The 20644-nt window shown below is 44.2% G+C and overlaps 1 protein-coding gene across 1 annotated transcript in view; it reads left to right on the forward strand.

Annotated features, from left to right (window-relative positions):
* The first annotated feature begins 330 nt into the window (after nucleotides 1-330).
* Nucleotides 331-20644, forward strand: part of LOC144511898 (synaptotagmin-B-like) — an 832296-nt gene continuing 811982 nt past the window's right edge. The window contains exon 1 of the mRNA XM_078242331.1: nucleotides 331-416. The gene's annotated coding sequence lies outside the window, so the exon portion shown is untranslated. The remainder of the gene's footprint in view (nucleotides 417-20644) is intronic.

Genomic DNA, 20644 nt, shown 5'->3' on the forward strand with positions numbered 1-20644 from the left:
TTTCCCTCATTGTGCTGATCCAGCAATACTTGATGCAGGGGGTGGAGAGTGCACCAGAAAAGGGACCATCCCCAATTAATGCCGAGATTCGACATTACCGAACAACACAGTAGCCAATCGGCTGCCAGCACTGTGAAATACAGCAATGTATCACTAGAGGGATTTCTGGGAAACTGCAGTGCTTTTACTATGATGCTGACCTAAACATTTCAGCACTTCTCTCTCCCCCCTCTCCCTCCTTCTCTCTCTCTCTTTCTTCCAGCTTTCTTTCCTTGTGTTGTGGGTCAGTGTTCATTTGAAAAGGGCAAAGTTGTCTTAAGTCATTAGGAACCTGTTTTCTTTTTCCTGTCCTGTCAAGAGAGACTGTCCTGAAAATCCTATTGACGAGAACTTCCCCACAAGGAGCACAGGCTAAGGTAAGGCTGCCTCGCTGCAATAGATGATTGAAAGTACTTCTCTCAATTGCATGCATCATTGTCAGACTGCTGCTGCCTTAGTCCGCACTGCACTGCAGCCAGAGATTTCCCAGTACTGTTGAAAGCTGCAAGCTCTCCTGGTGTGTTGAATATAATTTGTTAAGAGTTTGACGCCTTTGCAACAAATTGAGATGAATGACAGACATGAGAGACCAAACTATAATGATTGAAAAGGAAAAAGAAAATCTCTCTACATACAGATTCTGATGTAGTCTGTGTTAACACTGTAGATCATCAGTGCCTTTTTCTTCATAGTTGTAGGCTGGATGAAGTTCAGCATTGTATTACTTCTGCAATTTTAAAAAGTAAATGGTTTGCTGCTGTATACCTGCATCAAAATGAAATATTGCACATTGAATGTTACAAATCAGACTGAGTGAAATTCAGGATGCTTAGGACAGTTCTTTGCTGTACTGCTTAATTAAACTGAAATTGGATTCTGTATGTCTATACAATATTACTGCCAAGACTTAATCAAGAGCTTCATAAATAAATGATCATAATTTCAATAATTCTGATTTTGTTCATTTATTAAATGAGTGAAAAGTTAACAATTGGTTGAATTTTTTTGTCCTTTTTGTGATGCGTATAGTGCATAATCTTCTCAAAAACTCAAAGCTGGCTTGGACAAACCTGAAGACCTGAAATGAAGTTTTCTTCAAAAGACTCAGCTTCGATCATCTTAAACAAAACATTTTTAGTGAATGTTCAATTCATCACTAAAATTGGGGAAATCTTTCAAGAATTTGTTTCTATTTCTTGGCTTTTGAGAGCATTATAGGAATAGGTCGTGATCAGCACGATTATGGTGTAGAGAATATTTGTTACTGGGCTGTCACCCACAACAGAAGAGAGGACGAACTGGAGCCAGAGTGTGAAGAGTGGTGAATCTTGAGTGAAATAAAATACCGTGAGAGACCACACTTCAAAGCTTTATAGTAAATGTACAGATCTGACCACTGTCACAGTAGGGGTAGGTGCATTTGTGTTCAGCCTCTGATATTAGAATTTTCAGCAGAGTTGGGAGTTCATCATTTACTCCCCCAAATTTATAAAGGCACACAGCTACTTGTTGTAAACTCTTTGATTCGTTTATCGGTTGAGAATAATATGAGTTAATCATGGAATTTCCTGGTGGCTAATCAGCTTCTAGTTTTTTCTCCATTTGAGATAGAAGTGTGGTTATCTTTGAGGCTTGGTTCCAATTAAAAGTGTCACTGGGTTGGATTGGATTAAACCAAACTACAGTTCAATTTATTACAAAACATACTGTAAATATTTTATATGAATCTTTGTCTAAGTATATAAAATGAAGCCTGATCAAGTAAAGATAATTTTATTGATCAGGGAATAAAGTTTGTTGAGATTGATTTCTCCAATCTACTCCTTTAAATAAGGCAATTACGTCGGAAGAAACTATAGCTAATGTCATGAACATAAAACAGCCAAATCAGCAATAGATGAAATATAAAATTATGAAATGCTTTGTTGCCACATTTGACAAAATATAATTGAATTAGGTTTGAAAATGACCTTAGACGTCTGGTGAGAGATTGCTGTTAAAATGAAGGCAGTATGAAAATTCTGTAATCCATTGGGTATAAACACCGACTGCTTTTCTAATAAATTACTACCATCTGCCAATTTTATATTTCTCCTTATTCATTTGGGAAGATAAAAAAAAGTTATGTTTCTCAACATTAATCCATCGTGGCTCTGAAGGGATTGTGACTACTGATATTCCACATTTGAATCCAAATTAACTCCTTTTAAAATTCTTCACTGCATTTTTTTGGGGGAGTTGTGAGCATTTGATGATGAATTGTAGAATTTTGTACTTATCTAATGGCAACTGCAATATTGGAGAGATATAAGCTGTTTCACACCTTTTAATAATAGTCATGAAGCATGCATTATGCTGCCAAAGCTTAATAAAATAAAGTACGCAAAAATATTTGTTGTACACCACGGTAGAGTGGTCAACAATAGGCGTGTTACTTCCGATGTAATGATCACTGCATTGCCCTTGGCTCAAGAGTTCCACCTTGAATCTGTAATCCTGGCACAACCTTTGTGATTGAGCAGCAGTCTAAACCAATCTTACAGCTATTCCATATTTGAATATATATTTGATATGATCTTTGATAAAATATCAGAGGGCTGGGCAATTTAACCATGGTGGAGAATGTGGCCATTCATACAATTGGTATGTGAGTGGGACAAGTGAACCTTTTTTATTTGTTCATGGGATGTGGGTATCGCTGGCTGGGCCAGCATCTTATTGGGACAAATGAACCTGTAAATGATGTAGCACTGTAGGTTTAGTACCAGTGCAAAGCACTTGTCTGCTGAGCGTAAATTGAAAGTCAAGACCCAAAGCAAGAAGCAAAGTGCATTGAGGTTCCCTCCTTCCTGGGGAGTCTCACACCTCCTCACTCCTGTTGTCAGACTGGGCCCTAACTACGTTTCCTTTGCTGTAATTCCAGTGCCGTTTGTGAAGCAAAACTGCAATGGCAGAGTAATACACCCTTGCACGGAACTCTAGCTATGCACAATTCTGCACAGCGTGCAGCCAGATAAAATACTTTTTACAGGCTTGTTGGTGCAGATTGCTATTGCAATCAGTGTTTGACACATAACAATTATGTGGGAAAATTGTATGGTGCTTCAACATTATTGTACAACAGCATATTAGAAATCACTAAAACTGTTTTCGTACTGATTAATTAAGCAAGCTTACTTGAGCTTTCTTGTAACTATCATAAGGATCAAGTCAATTACAGCAAAGCTGAATCTGTTCTTTTTAACACCAGCTCTTATTCTGTTTTCTGACTTTGAATTGACTCATGCTTTTTAGGAGCAACAGTTTTCAACCATCAAAGGTAAATTATGCTTTTTGGAACAGTGTTGAAAAAAACTGCTGGCCAATGTTCTATTTTTCATTTGGGGAATAAATCAAAAAGAAAATACTTCAAAATTCTTTGATTCACATTTTCATTTGAGTAGCACAGTGGTTAGCACTGCTGCCTCACAGCGCCAGGGACCTGGGTTTGATTCCTGGCTTGGGTCACTGTCTGTGCGGAGTTTGCACGTTCCCCCTGTCTGTGTGGGTTTCCTCCTGCAGTCCGAAAGACATGCTGGTTAGGTGCATTGATCATGATAAATTGTCCGTTAGTGTCGGGGGATTAGCAGGGTAAATATGTGGAGTGACGGGAATAGGGCCTGGGTGGGATCATTGTTGGTGCATGCTCAATGGGCCGAATGGCCTCCTTCTGTACTGTAGGAATTCTAGGAATATGAGGAACCTCATCCAATGCTAAAGATGTGCGGGTTAGGTTGATTGGCCATGCTAAAATTGCCCCTTAGTGTCCTGAGATGCGTAGATTAGAGGGATTAGTGGGTAAATATGTCGGGATCTGGGGTTAGGGCCTGGGTGGGATTGTGGTCAGTGCAGACTCGATGGGCCAAATGGCCTCTTTCTGCACTGTAGGGTTTCTATGATTCTATGAAATATGAAGGCGCTGGAGAAACAACAGTTGCAGCAGTGAGAGGAACAAAATTGTTTCCTACTGGTTTAAAAAATAGCTTTCTCTATCACCGTCAGTAATGTGCTGCAGTAATTGAGGTTCTCCAGGACTGGCTTCCAATAAGTTGCCCTTGAGTGCTTTTGTGTAGTCAACCACTTGCATATGAAAAGAACGTTGAATACTTTGAATAAACTTTGCAGACGGCACAATATTTGAAATATTGCAAAGCTGTTATGCTGGTAATTTGTGCTGACAATCCAGTGGTATTAATTTCCCAGCACAACACCATTGGATGTTTGTGATTTATATAAACGATCTGGAAGAAGGTGTAACTGGGGTGATCAGTAAGATTGCGGACAACACGAAAATGGCTGGACTTGCAGATAGTGAGGAACATTGTCAGAAGCAAAGAAGGATATAGATAGGCTGGAAATTTGGGCAAAGAAATGGCAAATGGAGTTCAATCCAGATAAATGCGAAATGATGCAGTTTGGTAGAACTAACGTACGGGGGAGCTATACGATAAATGGCAGAACCATAAAGAGTGTAGATACACAGAGGGACCTAGGTGTACAAATCCACAGATCCTTGAAGGTGACATCACAGGTGGAGAAGGTAGTGAATAAGGCATATGGCACGCTTGCCTTTATAGGACGGGGCGTAGAGTATAAAAGTTGGGGTCTGCTGTTGCAGTTGTATAGAACGTTGGTTCGGCCGCATTTGGAATACTGCGCCCAGTTCCGGTTGCCACACTACCAGAAGGACGTGGAGGCTTTAGAGAGAGTGCAGAGGAGGTTTACCAGGATGTTGCCTGGTATGGAAGGGCTTAGTTATGAGGAGAGATTGGGTAAACTGGGGTTGTTCTCACTGGAAAGACGAGGATGAGGGGTGACCTAATAGAGGTGTATAAAATTATGAAAGGCATAGATAGGGTAAACGGTGCGAAGCTTTTTCCCAGGTCGGTGGTGACGTTCAGGAGAGGTCATAGGTTCAAGGTGAAGGGGGGGAAGTTTAACACAGATATCAGAAGGGCGTTTTTTACACAGAGGGTGGTGGGGGCCTGGAATGCGCTGCTGGGCAAGGTGGTGGAGGCGGACACACTGGGAACGTTTAAGACTTATCTAGATAGCCACATGAATGGGGTGGGAATGGAGGGATACAAAAGAATGGTCTAGTTTGGACCAGGGAGCGGCGCGGGCTTGGAGGGCCGAAGGGCCTGTTCCTGTGCTGTATTGTTCTTTGTTCTTTGTCTTTGTTCTTTGATACTGAGTGATGTACAGTCTGTACACATTGACAGCTTTAGACCAGATTCTTGGAAGAAGTGAGAATCTCGTTGCGAGAAATGACAAAGCAAACTAACTGTGGGCAATCAATCTCTCAGCGTGAGACAAGCCCCCTCTTTGGCAGACTTGCAATGGCAAAATCCCACTGTGCGCTTTCTGCCAAACTTGAACCTCTGCCGAGCATGTGCAAACGCTCACATTGTTTGGTGTTACCTCACACGTGGAATGCTGGGATTGTTGTGGCACTGTTATATTATGTTAATCTGTAATTTGGTTCACTCATCACCCACCACTGTGTTCGCTAACCTACATTGATGGCCTGTTTCAAATCCCTCCCTGACCTCTCCCCTCCCAATTTCTGTAACTTCTTCCAACATTGTAACACCCTCTCTATGCTCTTCTAATGCTTATGCATCCATGTTTTTGTTTAAGATATCATTGTGTCTTCAGCTCTCTAGAGACCAAACTCTGAAATGCCTCCCGCCAAAGTTCTCTGCCTCTGTACCTCCCTCCTCCCTGAGTCTTAAGATCTATCACCAGTCCAAACATCTTCATAGAATCCCAACAATACAGAAGGAGGCCATTTGGCCCATCAAGCCTGCACCGACAGGCCCTATCCCCGTAACCCCACATATTTACCCTGCTAATCCCCCTGACACTAAGGGGCAATTAAGCATGGCCAATCAACCTAACCTGCACATCTTTGGACTGTGGGAGGAAACCGGAGCACCTGGAGGATACCCACACAGACATGGGGAGGACATACAAACTTCACATAGACAGTGACCCGAGGCCGGAATTGAACCCAGGTCCCTGGCACTGTGAGGCAGCAATACTAACCACTGTGCCACCTTATGTGATCATCTTGTGTGACTCGGGACAGGGATTTCTGGCCGGTGGGTTCTCTGCTGGGACAGGCAAGTCATGCAAACCGCCATAGACATCGGCGGGACTGGAAGATCTCACTGGTGGCCAATCATGAGCCACCTCTGCCACTGGAAAACATGCCTTGTCGGGGGGAGAGAGGGGGGTTGAAAAATCCAGACTTCGTGTCAAACTTTGGTTGCAAATGTTGCTGTGAAGCACTTTTGTTTTAAATGTGAAATTTAAATGAAAGTTACCTGGTACGTAATGAATATATAATTCACATTCCAGCATCCCCTAAATCACTCTATTTTGCTAAGTGCCACTGACTGCTCCATAAATTTCAAGCATTGTTGTCCTTTCACTCAAATCCTAACGCAACCTTATTTTCCATTCTTTTATGATTTCTTCTGGTGTTAAGTGCAATTGTTGATTTTTTTTTTTAGCCCCAGTCTGTCATTCTTCATTCTTTTTTACCATAGTAAGAAGTCTCATTACACTACACTAGGTTAAAGTCCAACAGGTTTATTTGGTAGCACAAGCTTTCGGAACTCTGCTCCTTCATCAGGTGAGTGGGAGTTGGGTTCACAAACAGGACATCTATAGACACAAACTTAATTACAAGATACTGGATGGAATGCGAGTCTTAACAGGTAATCAAGTCTTTACAAGTACAAACAATGCGAGTGAAGAGAGGTTTAATCACAGGTTAAAGAGGTAGTGCTCCCTATACTTACCATAGGGAGGACTACTTCATCCACCTTGCCATTCCCCGCCTTCTTGGTATCCCTCCCTTAACAATGCAACATTTTCACTTCCATGGCGCCAAACCTTCATGTTTAGACTGGCCCTCATCGATTACCCCTTTACCCTCCGCTTGACACTCTTTTCTCTAACTTGTTGTTCACTCCCTAGTTATCATTCTGTGAACAAGAACAAGAACAAGAACAAAGAACAAAGAACAATACAGCACAGGAACAGGCCCTTCGGCCCTCCAAGCCCCGCACCGCTCCCTGGTCCAAACTAGACCATTCTTTTGTATCCCTCCATTCCCACTCCGTTCATGTGGCTATCTAGATAAGTCTTAAACATTCCCAGTGTGTCCGCCTCCACCACCTTGCCCGGCAGCGCATTCCAGGCCCCCACCACCCTCTGTGTAAAATATGTCCTTCTGATATCCGTGTTAAACCACGCCCCCCCTCACCTTGAACCTATGACATAAGAACATAAGAAATAGGAGCAGGAGTAGGCCATCTAGCCCCTCGAGCCTGCCCCGCCATTCAATAAGATCATGGCTGATCTGACGTGGATCAGTACCACTTACCCGCCTGATCCCCATAACCCTTAATTCCCTTACCGATCAGGAATCCATCCATCCGCGCTTTAAACATATTCAGCGAGGTAGCCTCCACCACCTCAGTGGGCAGAGAATTCCAGAGATTCACCACCCTCTGGGAGAAGAAGTTCCTCCTCAACTCTGTCTTAAACCGACCCCCCTTTATTTTGAGGCTGTGTCCTCTAGTTTTAACTTCCTTACTAAGTGGAAAGAATCTCTCCGCCTCCACCCTATCCAGCCCCCGCATCATCTTATAAGTCTCCATAAGATCCCCCCTCATCCTTCTAAACTCCAACGAGTACAAACCCAATCTCCTCAGCCTCTCCTCATAATCCAAACCCCTCATCTCCGGTATCAACCTGGTGAACCTTCTCTGCACTCCCTCCAATGCCAATATCTCCTTCCTCATATAAGGGGACCAATACTGCACACAGTATTCCAGCTGCGGCCTCACCAATGCCCTGTACAGGTGCATCAAGACATCCCTGCTTTTATATTCTATCCCCCTCGCAATATAGGCCAACATCCCATTTGCCTTCTTGATCACCTGTTGTACCTGCAGACTGGGCTTTTGCGTCTCATGCACAAGGACCCCCAGGTCCCTTTGCACGGTAGCATGTTTTAATTTGACCCCTCGTGAAAGTCACCACCGACCTGGGAAAAAGCTTCCCACCGTTCACCCGAGCTATGCCTTTCATAATTTTATACACCTCTATTAGGTCACCCCTCATCCTCCGTCTTTCCAGTGAGAACAACCCCAGTTTACCCAATCTCTCCTCATAACTAAGCCCTTCCATACCAGGCAACATCCTGGTAAACCTCCTCTGCACTCTCTCTAAAGCCTCCACGTCCTTCTGGTAGTGTGGCGACCAGAACTGGGCGCAGTATTCCAAATGCGGCCGAACCAACGTTCTATACAACTGCAACAGCAGACCCCAACTTTTATACTCTACGCCCCGTCCTATAAAGGCAAGCATGCCATATGCCTTATTCACTGCCTTCTCCACCTGTGATGTCACCTTCAAGGATCTGTGGACTTGCACACCCAGGTCCCTCTGCGTATCTACACCCTTTATGGTTCTGCCATTTATCGTAGAGCTCCCCCGTACGTTAGTTCTACCAAAATGCATCACTTCACATTTATCTGGATTGAACTCCATCTGCCATTTCTTTGCCCAAATTTCCAGCCTATCTATATCCTTCTTTGCCTCTGACAATGTTCCTCACTGTCTGCAAGTCCAGCCATTTTCGTGTCGTCCGCAAACTTACTGATCACCCCAGTTACACCACCTTCCAGATCATTTATATAAATCACAAACAGCAGAGGTCCCAATACAGAGCCCTGCGGAACACCACTAGTCACAGGCATCCAGCCGGAAAAAGACCCTTCCACCACCACCCTCTGTCTTCTGTGACCAAGCCAGTTCTCCGCCCATCTAGCCACCTCCCCCTTTATCCCATGAGATCCAACCTTTTGCACCAACCTACCATGAGGGACTTTGTCATTTTACTAAAGTCCATATAGACGACATCCACGGCCCTTCCCTCGTCAGCCATTCTCATCGCTTCTTCAAAAAACTCCACCAGGTTAGTGAGGCATGACCTCCCTCTCTCAAAACCATGCTGGCTATCGTTAATGAGTTTATTCCTTTCTAAATGCGCATACATCCTATCTCTAAGAATCCTCTCCAACAACTTCCCTACAATGGACGTCAAGCTCACCAGCCTATAATTTCCCGGGTTATCCTTCCTACCCTTCTTAAATAACGGAACCACATTAGCAATCCTCCAATCCTCTGGGACCTCACCTGTGTCCAGTGACGAGACAAAGATTTGCGTCAGAGGCCCAGCGATTTCATCTCTCGTCTCCCTGAGCAGCCTTGGATAGATTCCATCAGGCCCTGGGGATTTGTCAGTCTTTATATTCCCTAAAAAACCTAACACTTCCTCCCTTGTAATGGAGATTTTCTCAAACGGCTGAACACTCCCCTCCGAGACACTCCCAGTCAACACATCCCTCTCCTTTGTGAATACCGATGCAAAGTATTCATTTCGGATCTCCCCTACTTCTTTGGGCTCTAAGCATAATTCCCCACTTTTGTCCCTGAGACGTCCGATTTTTTTTCCCCTAACAACCCTTTTGTTCCTAACGTATGAATAAAATGCCTTGGGATTCTCCTTAATCCTGTCTGCCAAGGACATTTCGTGACCACTTTTTGCCCTTCTAATTCCTCGTTTGAGTTCTTTCCTACTTTCTTTGTATTCCTCCAGAGCTCTCTCCGTTTTTAGCTGCTTGGACCTAACGTACGCCTCTCTTTTCTTTTTGACCAATCCCTCAATTTCCCTGGTTATCCACGTTTCTCGAATCCTACCCTTCCTGTCCTTCCTTTTTACAGGCACATGCCTATCCTGCAGCCCTAACAACTGTTCCTTAAAAGACTCCCACATGCCAGATGTGGATTTACCCTCAAACAGCCTCTCCCAATCAACAGCTGCCAATTTCTGCCTAATCCCACTAAAGTTAGCCTTCCCCCAATCCAACACCTTACCCTTGGGACACCACTCATCCTTTTCCATCACTATCCTAAAGCTAACAGAATTGTGGTCACTATTTGCCACATGTTCCCCTACCGAAACTTTGAAGACCTGACCGGGCTCATTCCCCAGTACTAGGTCCAGTATAGCCCCCTCTCTAGTCGGGCTATCTACATATTGTTCCAAAGAACCTTCCTGTACGCATTTTACGAATTCCTCCCCATTCAGACTCCCAGCCCTACACGATTTCCAGTCTATACCAGGGAAATTGAAGTCTCCCACTGCAACAACCCTATTTTTCCTGCACCTATCCATTATCTCCTGACATATCCGTTCTTCCACTTCCCTTGGGCTGTTGGGAGGCCTGTAGTACACCCCCAACATAGTGACTGCGACCTTCCTGATTCTGAGCTCCACCCACAGTGACTCGTTATACGACCCCTCTGAATTGTCCTCCCTCTGCACTGCTGTAATATGCTCTCTAACTAATACTGCTACTCCTCCTCCTCTGTCTCGCCTAAAACACTTGTACCCCGGAATATTCAGCTGCCAGTCCTGTCCCTCTTTCAACCAAGTCTCTGTCACCGCAACCACATCCAAATTCCTCGTAAGCATTAAGGCCCTAAGTTCGTCTGTCTTACCTGCTACGCTCCTTGCATTGAAGTAGGTGCACTCCAGACCTCCAGGCCCAGTGAGGTCATCCTCCCCCAGAGTGCTCTTCTTTGCCAGCCTTGTCCTGGCCCCAAGCTCGTCCCCAGCCTCTACACTTGTAGACATAATTTTCTGGTCACTGTGGCTTACCCCTGGAGAGTCATCCTCCTCCACACTATCCAAGTTGCGTGGGATAGAAATGCCTGGGCAAGATGCTCTTTCAGAGTGTCCGGACAGACTCGATGGGCTGAATGGCCTCCTGATAATGTGACATAAATCCAACATCCCGGTTTAGGCCGTCCTCATGTGTGCGGAACTTGGCTATCAGTTTCTGCTCAGCGACTCTGCGCTGTCGTGAAGGCCGCCTTGGAGAACGCTTACCTGAAGATCAGAGGCTGAATGCCCGTGACTGCTATCAGTAACCCCCACAGCTTGCCTCCTGGACTTGCGGGCTGTCCTGTCTGGAGACAATACACATCTCTTTAACCTGTGCTTAATGCTCCCCCCACCCACATTGTCTGTATCTTTAAGATCTGGTTGGCTGTAGAGATTCGCATTCTAATCAGTATTCTGTAACTTGATTTTGTGTCTCTGTGCCCTGTTTGAGAGCAGATATCCACTCCATCTGACGAAGGAGCAGCGCTCCGAAAGCTAATGGTATTTGCTACCAAATAAACCTGTTGGACTTTCACCTGGTGTTGTTAAAACTCTTACTAGGCATTGGGAGCAGCCCAGAGATTGCCACCCTGGAGGCCCTACGTTTTAGCCTATTTCCCAACTCCCTGAATTGCTCTCGTAGGATCCCCCTGCTCTTCCTATCTACGTCATTTGCACCAGTGTGTACAATGACATCCATTTCTTTATCCTCCCCTTTTAATATGCCTCCTATCCGCTTGGAGATATCCAGTACCCCAGCACCAGGTAGGCAGACTACCATCCTGGAGTCCTGTTCGCACCCACAGAATCGGCTGTCCGTGCCTCTAACCGACACGTCCCCCACCACTATTGCTCTCCTAATCCCTCTCTTTCCTTTCCGAGCCACAGAGCCTGACTGTGTGCCAGTGACCTGGTCACTGTGGCTTACCCCTGGAGAGTCATCCTCCTCCACACTATCCAAGTTGCGTGGGATAGAAATGCCTGGGCAAGATGCTCTTTCAGAGTGTCCGGACAGACTCGATGGGCTGAATGGCCTCCTGCTGCACTGTAGGGATTCTAATTTTTTTTTGAGTCATCTTATCTAAAAGAGGGTTATGTAGGTCATAATTGTGTAGGCATAGGGGTCATTCATTCCTTTTAATATCTCACACCACGCTCTTTCTTGAAGTCTGCTTCATACCTACATTTGTAAATTGTCACCATTTATGTATTTAATTCATTTCTGAGTCTTCAATTATAAATCTTTAAAGTTAGAGACTTGTAGCCATGTTTGTTGTTTTGGATCATCTGTTTACGTGTGGTATATGAAATCTGGAAACTTTTCTGTGACGGCGGCACGGTAGCACAGTGGTTAGCACTGCTGCTTCACAGCTCCAGGGACCTGGGTTCGATTCCCGGCTTGGGTCACTGTCTGTGTGGAGTTTGCACATTCTCCTCGTGTCTGCGTAGGTTTCCTCCGGGTGCTCCGGTTTCCTCCCACAGTCCAAAGATGTGTGGGTTCGGTTGATTGGCCACGCTAAAAAAAAAATTGCCCTTAGTGTCCTGAGATGCGCAGGGTAGAGGGATTAGTGGGTAAAATCTGTAGGGATATGGGGGTAGGGCCTGGGTGGGATTGTGGTCGGTGCAGCCTCGATGGGTTGAATGGCCTCTTTCTGTACTGTAGGGTTTCTATGATTCTATGTAAAAATGAGACAGAAAACTGTTACTACCTTTACAGGGCTAGATTATAAATGATCTGGTTGATTTGATTGTGAGGCCTTAATGATTAATAAAATAGTATATTTGGATTATGTGTGAATTTGTAGATAGTTTTTTTTTCTCCTTATAAATTGCAAGCCTGAAAATGATGGTCAGTGAGAGTTGCAATAGCTATTTGCCTTATGTCATCTCAAAGTTAAACAGTTGTTATGAATTTACTATTTGATAGTAACATCATAACACGGTATGGTGGCACAATGGTTAGCACTGCTGCCTCATTGCGCCAGGGACTCGGTTCAATTCCGGCCTTGGGTGACTCTCTCTGTAGTTTGCACATTCTCCCCGTCTCTGCATGGGTTTCTTTCGGTTGCTCTGGTTTCATCACACAGTCCAAAGATATGCAGGTTAGGTGGATTGACCATGTTAAATTGTCCTTTAGTGTCCAAAGGTGTGTAGGTTAGATGGATTAGCCATGGGAAATGTATGTGGGGTTACAGGGATAGGTCAGGGTAGATGGCCTGGGTAAGATAGAACATAGAACATAGAACATTACAGCGCAGAACAGGCCCTTCGGCCCACGATGTTGCACCGACCAGTTAAAAAAAAACTGTGACCCTCCAACCTAAACCAATTTCTTTTCGTCCATGAACCTATCTACGGATCTCTTAAACGCCCCCAAACTAGGCGCATTCACTACTGATGCTGGCAGGGCATTCCAATCCCTCACCACCCTCTGGGTAAAGAACCTACCCCTGACATCGGTTCTATAACTACCCCCCCTCAATTTAAAGCCATGCCCCCTCGTGCTGGATTTCTCCATCAGAGGAAAAAGGCTATCACTATCCACCCTATCTATGTCAGAGAGTCGGTGCAGGCTCGATGGGCTGAATGACAGTGCAGAAGATGTCGGGATTCTATGATGGTGTATGTTGCTGCTGTTTTTAAAGTATGCTAAAATGTACGGATTGGTTACGTGTTATTATTGAAATGGATGATATATGTGATGTATACGTATTTGCAGTAAAAGTATGAAATTGTGATGTAAATGTGGGGGAGTAAAAGGAAAAGCTCTAAACAGAATTCAAATCACATTATCTGATGGTTGAAAATTGAACATGGTTCACTCTGTCCATGTCTCTGCCCACCCCATGTCATCGTCCACCCACTCTGACAATAAGGACACTGCTATTTTGCAAGCTAATGCTGGCATCACTACTGATTGGAATGACGAGAAGAATGATGGATGACACTGCAAAACTGTTTTTAATGTAATGGTTAATGGCCATTCTGCAGAGTACTCAGCTGAGATTTCAGTTTACTGAGAAGAGTCTTTGGAAATTCTTCTGGTAGTTCTCTAAACTATGCCAACATGCTCACATTCAACGGCTGGAATTCTCCGACTACTCACGCTGGCAGGGTTCTCCAGTCCTGCCAGCAACGCATCCTGCTCGCAGGTTTCCTGCAGCATGGGCTGTTGTCAATGGGAATTCCCATTGACAGCGGCAGGATCATGCGTCTGGGAAGCTGGAGAATCTAACCCAATGCATTTGACATCAATACTGAATTTACATGCACTGTAGAATGCTGCACATTAGTAAATTGGCATACAACTGAGGGAATTTACTTAATTGGAAATTTACTTAATTATTTTCAGCTTAATTAAATATTTTTATTTGTACCATGTTATGGATACTTTTGCAGTAAAAAACTGCTATGGCAGTGGGTTAATCAGTTCTTAAAGTAATTAATTCAAATAGATTATACAAAGTATATTATGAATATTTTTCTCCGTAGCTGTGTTCATCACCGTAGATAAGAATGTGGGGACATTTCATTGACAACAACCTGATTCAATTATTAAATAGAAGCTTTTAAGATATTTGTTCTTAGCTGCTGTTTTCTACAACCAAATTAGGTGGAGGCAATCAGAGAGTCTTGTTAAGGAATTTCCATAACTATCAGGGAAGAATCACGATTGGGTAGGTTCTTTATATTTTTCAGTAACAACTCAGATTTTGATCAGTGCACTATTACCGTCTGTATAAAATTTGGTGTGTATGTGTCTAAATCTATCTCTTTTAAGTTTTCTTATGCAACTTCATGATGGTGGGAAATGAATCAATTTTGTCTCAATCACTGGATGGGATTTTCTGGCCGCGCTCGCCCCAAAACTGGAAAATCCTGCCCAAGGTCAATGGACCTTTACATGGTTTCCGCGCCCCCCCCCCCCCCCTCCTGCTACGATTCCCATGGCAGGTGGGACAGGAAAATTCCCCCCCCATAGAATAGAATAGAATAGAAACCCTACAGTACAGAAAGAGGCCATTCGGCCCATCGAGTCTACACCGACCACAATCCCACCCATATAGAATCATATGGGACAAAGGAGTCCATTTGGATTATCAAATGTGTGCTGACATTTTTTTAAGAAAAGCTATCTAATTATTCCCACTCCCCTGCACTTTCCTCACAACCCTATAAATTTATTCTTTTCAAATATGTGTCCAATTGGATACATTTAACCTGACATGTCTGCCAATTTCACCAGTCTGTCTATGTCCTCCTGAAGTCTGCTACTATCTTTCTCACTGTTTGCAACATTTCCGAGTTTTGTTTCATCTGACACTTTGAACTTTGAAATCAGGCCCCCTTAACTCAAGTCCAGGTCATTGATAAGTACTGTATCAACGATTCATTGCTTCTAACTGCTTTCTGTCTCTTAGTTAATATCGTATTCATGCTGCCACTACCCCTTTTCATCCGTGTTTCAATTTTGCTAAATGGAAGCATTTATGTAGCACCTATCCTGACCACCAGATGTTCCAAAGTGCTTTGCAGCCAGTGAATAACTTTCAAATGCAGGGATTTTGAGCCTGCATTAGCGGTCAGTAAGAACGGTGACATAGGCGTAAAAGGACTGGTCCACTGACCTGCAAGGGAAGCAGATGGTATTAGTGCATCACAGGGGCAGACTGATGGGAGGAAGTTAACTCAGGTGAGACTTGCGCCATGGCTGCATGTGTTGAGGGTTCACACTTGCGTCTCTTGCTCCCCTGTCACCCTCAGCACAGGTGTGGTCCAGCTCCTCACTGGCCAGCTCAAGGACTCAATCCTCAAAGCGCATGAGGATTCTCAGTTCTCCGTCAGGCTGTTCCCCTTGCGACGGTTGTGCTTGAATTTGTCCTGCAATGAGACAGAAGGGGAGAGTGTAGCCAGGAGTCATGTCAGGTCTGATGGTGATGAAGTCTGGTTTGCATGGGGGTGATAAGTAGGAGCGGGATGTGGGGGTGTGAGGAGTAGCAGACCTAGCGATTGGGGAGATCATGGAGAGTGCGGGTGAGGGGGTGGGGGGCACTGAGAAGTTTCGGGATCCCATGAGTGCATGGGAGAGAGATAAAGTTTTAAAGTTTATTTATTTAGTGTCACAAGTAGGCTTACATTAACAATGCAATGAAATTACTGTGAAAATCCTCTCGTCGCCACACTCTGGCGCCTTTTTGGGTACACTGAGGGAGAATTTAGCATGGCCGATACACCTAACCAGCACGTCTTTCAGACTGTGGGAGGAAACTGGAGCACCCAAGGGAAACCCACGCAGACACAGGGAGGACGTGCAAACTCCGCATAGACAGTGACCCAAGCTGGGAATCGAATTTGCATCCCTGACGCTGTAAGGCAGCAGTGCCAACCACTGTGCCACCGTGCCGCCCACTGTGAGGGTGTGATGGGTGTGTTAAGGGGTGCAGCAGGGAACATGAGGAGGCAGACTTACCCTGACTGCACAAAGAAGGCCATTCTTCCAGCACTGTTACACTGTCCTCTTATGCATTGAACTGATGCTCATTATCGTGGCCACAGCCTCCCAGGTGACCTTGCTTGCTGAATGTCTGCCTGATTGCAGGTAGAGGATGTCGCACCTCTGTTCCACACCATTCAGGAGTTTGAGGACTACCTCAGTGAATCTTGGTGCTGTCTTCCTGGCAGCCAACGCCCCTTCTGGACAAGTGCTTAGGAGGTGTTTCAAAGGAGCGCCCTGTTGATTGCAGAGACAAAGTTTTCCCAGAGCAAATGAATCAGAGGCAAGTCACCATGAACATGGCGTGAAATACACGGAGAGAAAAATTTTGTTAAAGAGGCCGAATATACAGTGACTTTCCCACTCCTGAGAGAATCCCATGGCATCAATAAGGTGATCGACATTCTCTCACTGCCCTCTCGATTCTCAGGGTAGTTCCACCCAAGTGTCAGAAACTGTGAACCAAAAGATCCAGTTGGTAATGAAACTACTCACAGTCACAGCAGGAAAATCCAAACCTGTTGTCAGGAACCATGCATAAGCTACTCTATATTAGGGTGGCTCAGTGGTTAGCACTGCTGTCTCATAATGCCAGGGACCTGGTTGGATTCCCGGCTTGGGTCACTGTCTATGCTGTCTACGGAGAAATAAAATTTGTTAAAGAGGCCGAAATATCCCACCCACCTTGTGGGGTCCCGACACTTCTCATATCCCCAACCTCTCATTCGCACTCCCCATGATCCCCCCCCCCCCCCCCGCCCCCACCCACCCACCCACCCACCCACCCATAGCTAATGTCTGTGCGGAGTCTGCACGTTCTCCCCATGTCTGCGTGGGTTTCCTTCGGGTGCTCTGGTTTCCTCCCACAGTCTGAAATTCATGCTGGTTAGGTGCATTAGGCATGCTAACTTCTCCTTCAGTGTACCCGAACGGAGTGTGGCGACTCGGGGATTTTCACAGTAACTTCATTGTGTTAACGTAAGCCTACTTGTGACACTAATAAATAAACTTAATACATCTGTGTATTTATAACGTGGAGTTGGAAACCAATAAATGGACACAAGCATTTCCATTGAGCTTCAGCGACATAAATATGTTTTGGAACACTTGACTCAGTTATTTGAACTGGTAAATGACTGGTTGTAGTAAAACCTGCCTGAACTGGCTTTGTGTACCTGAGAATGGAACTCCAGTGGTAGTGGTACCAATGGCAATTCTTTGAACTGGTGTGAAATTACGTGTTTCCCTTTGTATCTTTATATCATGTACACTAAACCATGTACTAAAATGCACTGTGTGCATTTTTCCCAGTCACATGTCACTGAGTTGTAACTCAGAAGAGCTGAAATAAATGTTAAAAATGGGTATACTGCATGAAGCATTGGATTATCTACTTCAAGCAGTATTGATTCCTGTAGTAATCCGAGTTGAATCTTCATGAACCCACGCTTTGATTTATGATTTAACCTGTCATGTTAATTTTTCAATCCAAGAGTTGCTTCCAACTGTATATCTTTCATGATATTAGCTATCAATATTATTTTCTCTTCCCCCACCCCTCCTGATTTAAACCTTTAGCATTATCTGTCTCCTTTGTTTACCCCGGTGTTATATACCAGCATTATGTAGCCTGTTCAACTGCTCAGGGATCTCTTCCAATTCATTCTGCCACCCACTGCTTGAAGAGGAATGTGAGCTTCTAGGAATGGCAATTCCTTCAAATGTTCCTGAAAGGGTTAATGATCACACAAGTTTAAAAATCTCAGTCACACAGGGAGTTATGTGAAAACCACAGGTCTTGATTAAAGCTGACCCAGGTAAGAGGCAAGAACAATCTAATTGAGTTGTGTCAGCTGCGGTTCATGTTTGCCCATTAGAACAAGGAACAATGGAAAGCGATCTTGATATACCATTGGTCAGAGATATAGCTATCATTGCTTGATGACATGACATGTACAAGTTAATTGGACACGAAGGTTATGCATACATAAGACTATAATCAATAACTGCGTGGATATAACTTCTATAGTTTTATTGGTATATGCTAATTAGTTGTAATCAAATTTGAAATTATAATTGCTTGTGTATTTCTGAATTCTGCACTCTGAGTAGTCTGGCTTGATTGGAGTCCTGTCGCGCTACAGCTATCAATAAACCATCTTGAAACCATTCCGTGATTTTGTTAGTTTTAAATACAAGGAGAAGAACGTTCTGACAGCCCCATAACAGTCCCAAATAGGTATGAAGCTTATGAAGGCAATATATACCAATCGATTGTTTTCCAGCTCAATGTTAACATTCACTCCCTCATTAGGAAGTTCAAATCACGTTTTTTCTACATTATTTGGTATGTCAGAAAATTCAATCCATTTGATTTTTATCTATAGTTAAGGATGTATTCATTCAGAAATAGTAATGTTCCTGCGTTGCAATTCCTACTTCTGAGTGATGCCAAATTGAGTGCAGTTACTATTGCAGCGACATTAAGCTGTTTCATGACAGATACTGATCTGGAGTCGTCGCCCTCTTCTGCTTCTTAGGCCAAGCTTTTCTGCTTCCCTGCCACCCCTCCCCCACTGCCACAGTGGAGGCAACAAGCTATTGGCTGCTAGCTGGATCTTCCAGCCCTGCCAAAGCCAATAGCAATTTCCATGGCTCGCTGGGTACGGTGCTGGAGAACCCACCTCGATGGGTCCACTTTGGCGGGACCAGAAAATCCCGTCAGTGGGAAGGCTGGAAAATCCTGTCCTTGAAGTGAAGTGTTGCATGAGACCACTGGCATAGTGAATCTCGTGGTGTTTGGTTTTGTCACCACAGATTCTTGACACTTCAATGTAGTACGAGGCCTGGTTTAAAACATATACAAGATCAGCAAGTTTGCTGATGATACAAAGATTGGAGGTGTAGTGGACAGTGAGGAAGGTTTTCAAAGCTTGCAGAGGGATTTGGACCAACTAGAAAAATGGGCTGAAAAATGGCAAATGGAATTTAACGCAGACAAGTGTGAGATATTGCACATTGGAAGGACAAACCAAAGAAGAACGTACAGGGTAAATGGTAGGACTCTGAAGAGTGCAGTTGAACAGAGGGATCTGGGAATACAGGTACAGAGTTCCCTAAAAGTGACGTCACAGGTGGATAGGGTCGTAAAGAGTGCCTTTGGTACATTGGCCTTTATAAATCGGAGTATCGAGTATAAAAGTTGGAGTGTTATGGTAAGGTTATATAAGGCATTGGTGAGGCCGAATTTGGAGTATTGTGTACAGTTTTGGTCACCTAGTTACAGGAAGGATGTAAATAAGATTGAAAGAGTGCAGAGAAGGTTCACAAGGATGTTGCCGGGACTTGAGAAGCTGAGTTACAGAGAGAGATTGAATAGGTTGGGACTTTATTCCCTGGAGCGTAGAAGATTGAGGGGAGATTTGATAGAGGTGTATAAGATTTTGATGGGTATAGATAGAGTGAATGCAAGCAGGCTTTTTCCGCTGAGGCTCGGGGAGAAAAAAACCAGAGGGCATGGGTTAAGGGTGAAAGGAGAAAAGTTTAAAGGGAATATTAGGGGGGGCTTCTTCACGCAGAGAGTGGTGGGAGTGTGGATTGAGCTGCCGGATAAAGTGGTAAATGCGGGGTCACTTTTAACATTTAAGAAAAACTTGGACGGGTTCATGGATGAGAGGGGTGTGGAGGGATATGGTCCAAGTGCAGGTCAGTGGGACTAGGCATAAAATGGTTCGGCGCAGACAAGAAGGGCCAAAAGGCCTGTTTCTGAGCTGTAATTTTCTATGGTTCTATCCCTTGAACTGCCTGGGCTCTTTCAATCAATGCACTCCTTGTAAATGTTTAGGAGATACAGATACTCCCGCCTGCACTCTCGAAGCTTTCTAACTTGAGTGCCTAGATTAGTGGTTCTGCACGTGTGTAATTAAGAGTTAAATATCACAGTTGGAGTCAACACAATATAAACAAGGTGCTGCAAGACCAGAATCAATAATGCAACTGTTGGTCTCGACCCTTGTATGTTCCCTAAATACTTTTTTCTTGTGGAGAGCATGTTCCAAGATTCCAAAGTAAACCACTCCTGAAATGTGACTTTCCATATATCTTGGTAATTGTTAATGGATTTTAAAGTCTTACTTTCTCACTGGCACACTTTAGTTAAGTCTTGGGTCAGATCAGCAGGAAGTACAGATTCTGTAATGCAGCACTTAGTCATGTTGAACTTCCTCTTAGGGTCTACATTAAACGAGTGGATCTCCTTCATTCCTTATTGTACTTCAACGGCAGATGTGGTTACTTTTTTTTGAAAAGAAATTGAAAATGCA

Source organism: Mustelus asterias, chromosome 25, assembly GCF_964213995.1.
Source record: "Mustelus asterias chromosome 25, sMusAst1.hap1.1, whole genome shotgun sequence".
Lineage (NCBI taxonomy): Eukaryota > Metazoa > Chordata > Chondrichthyes > Carcharhiniformes > Triakidae > Mustelus > Mustelus asterias.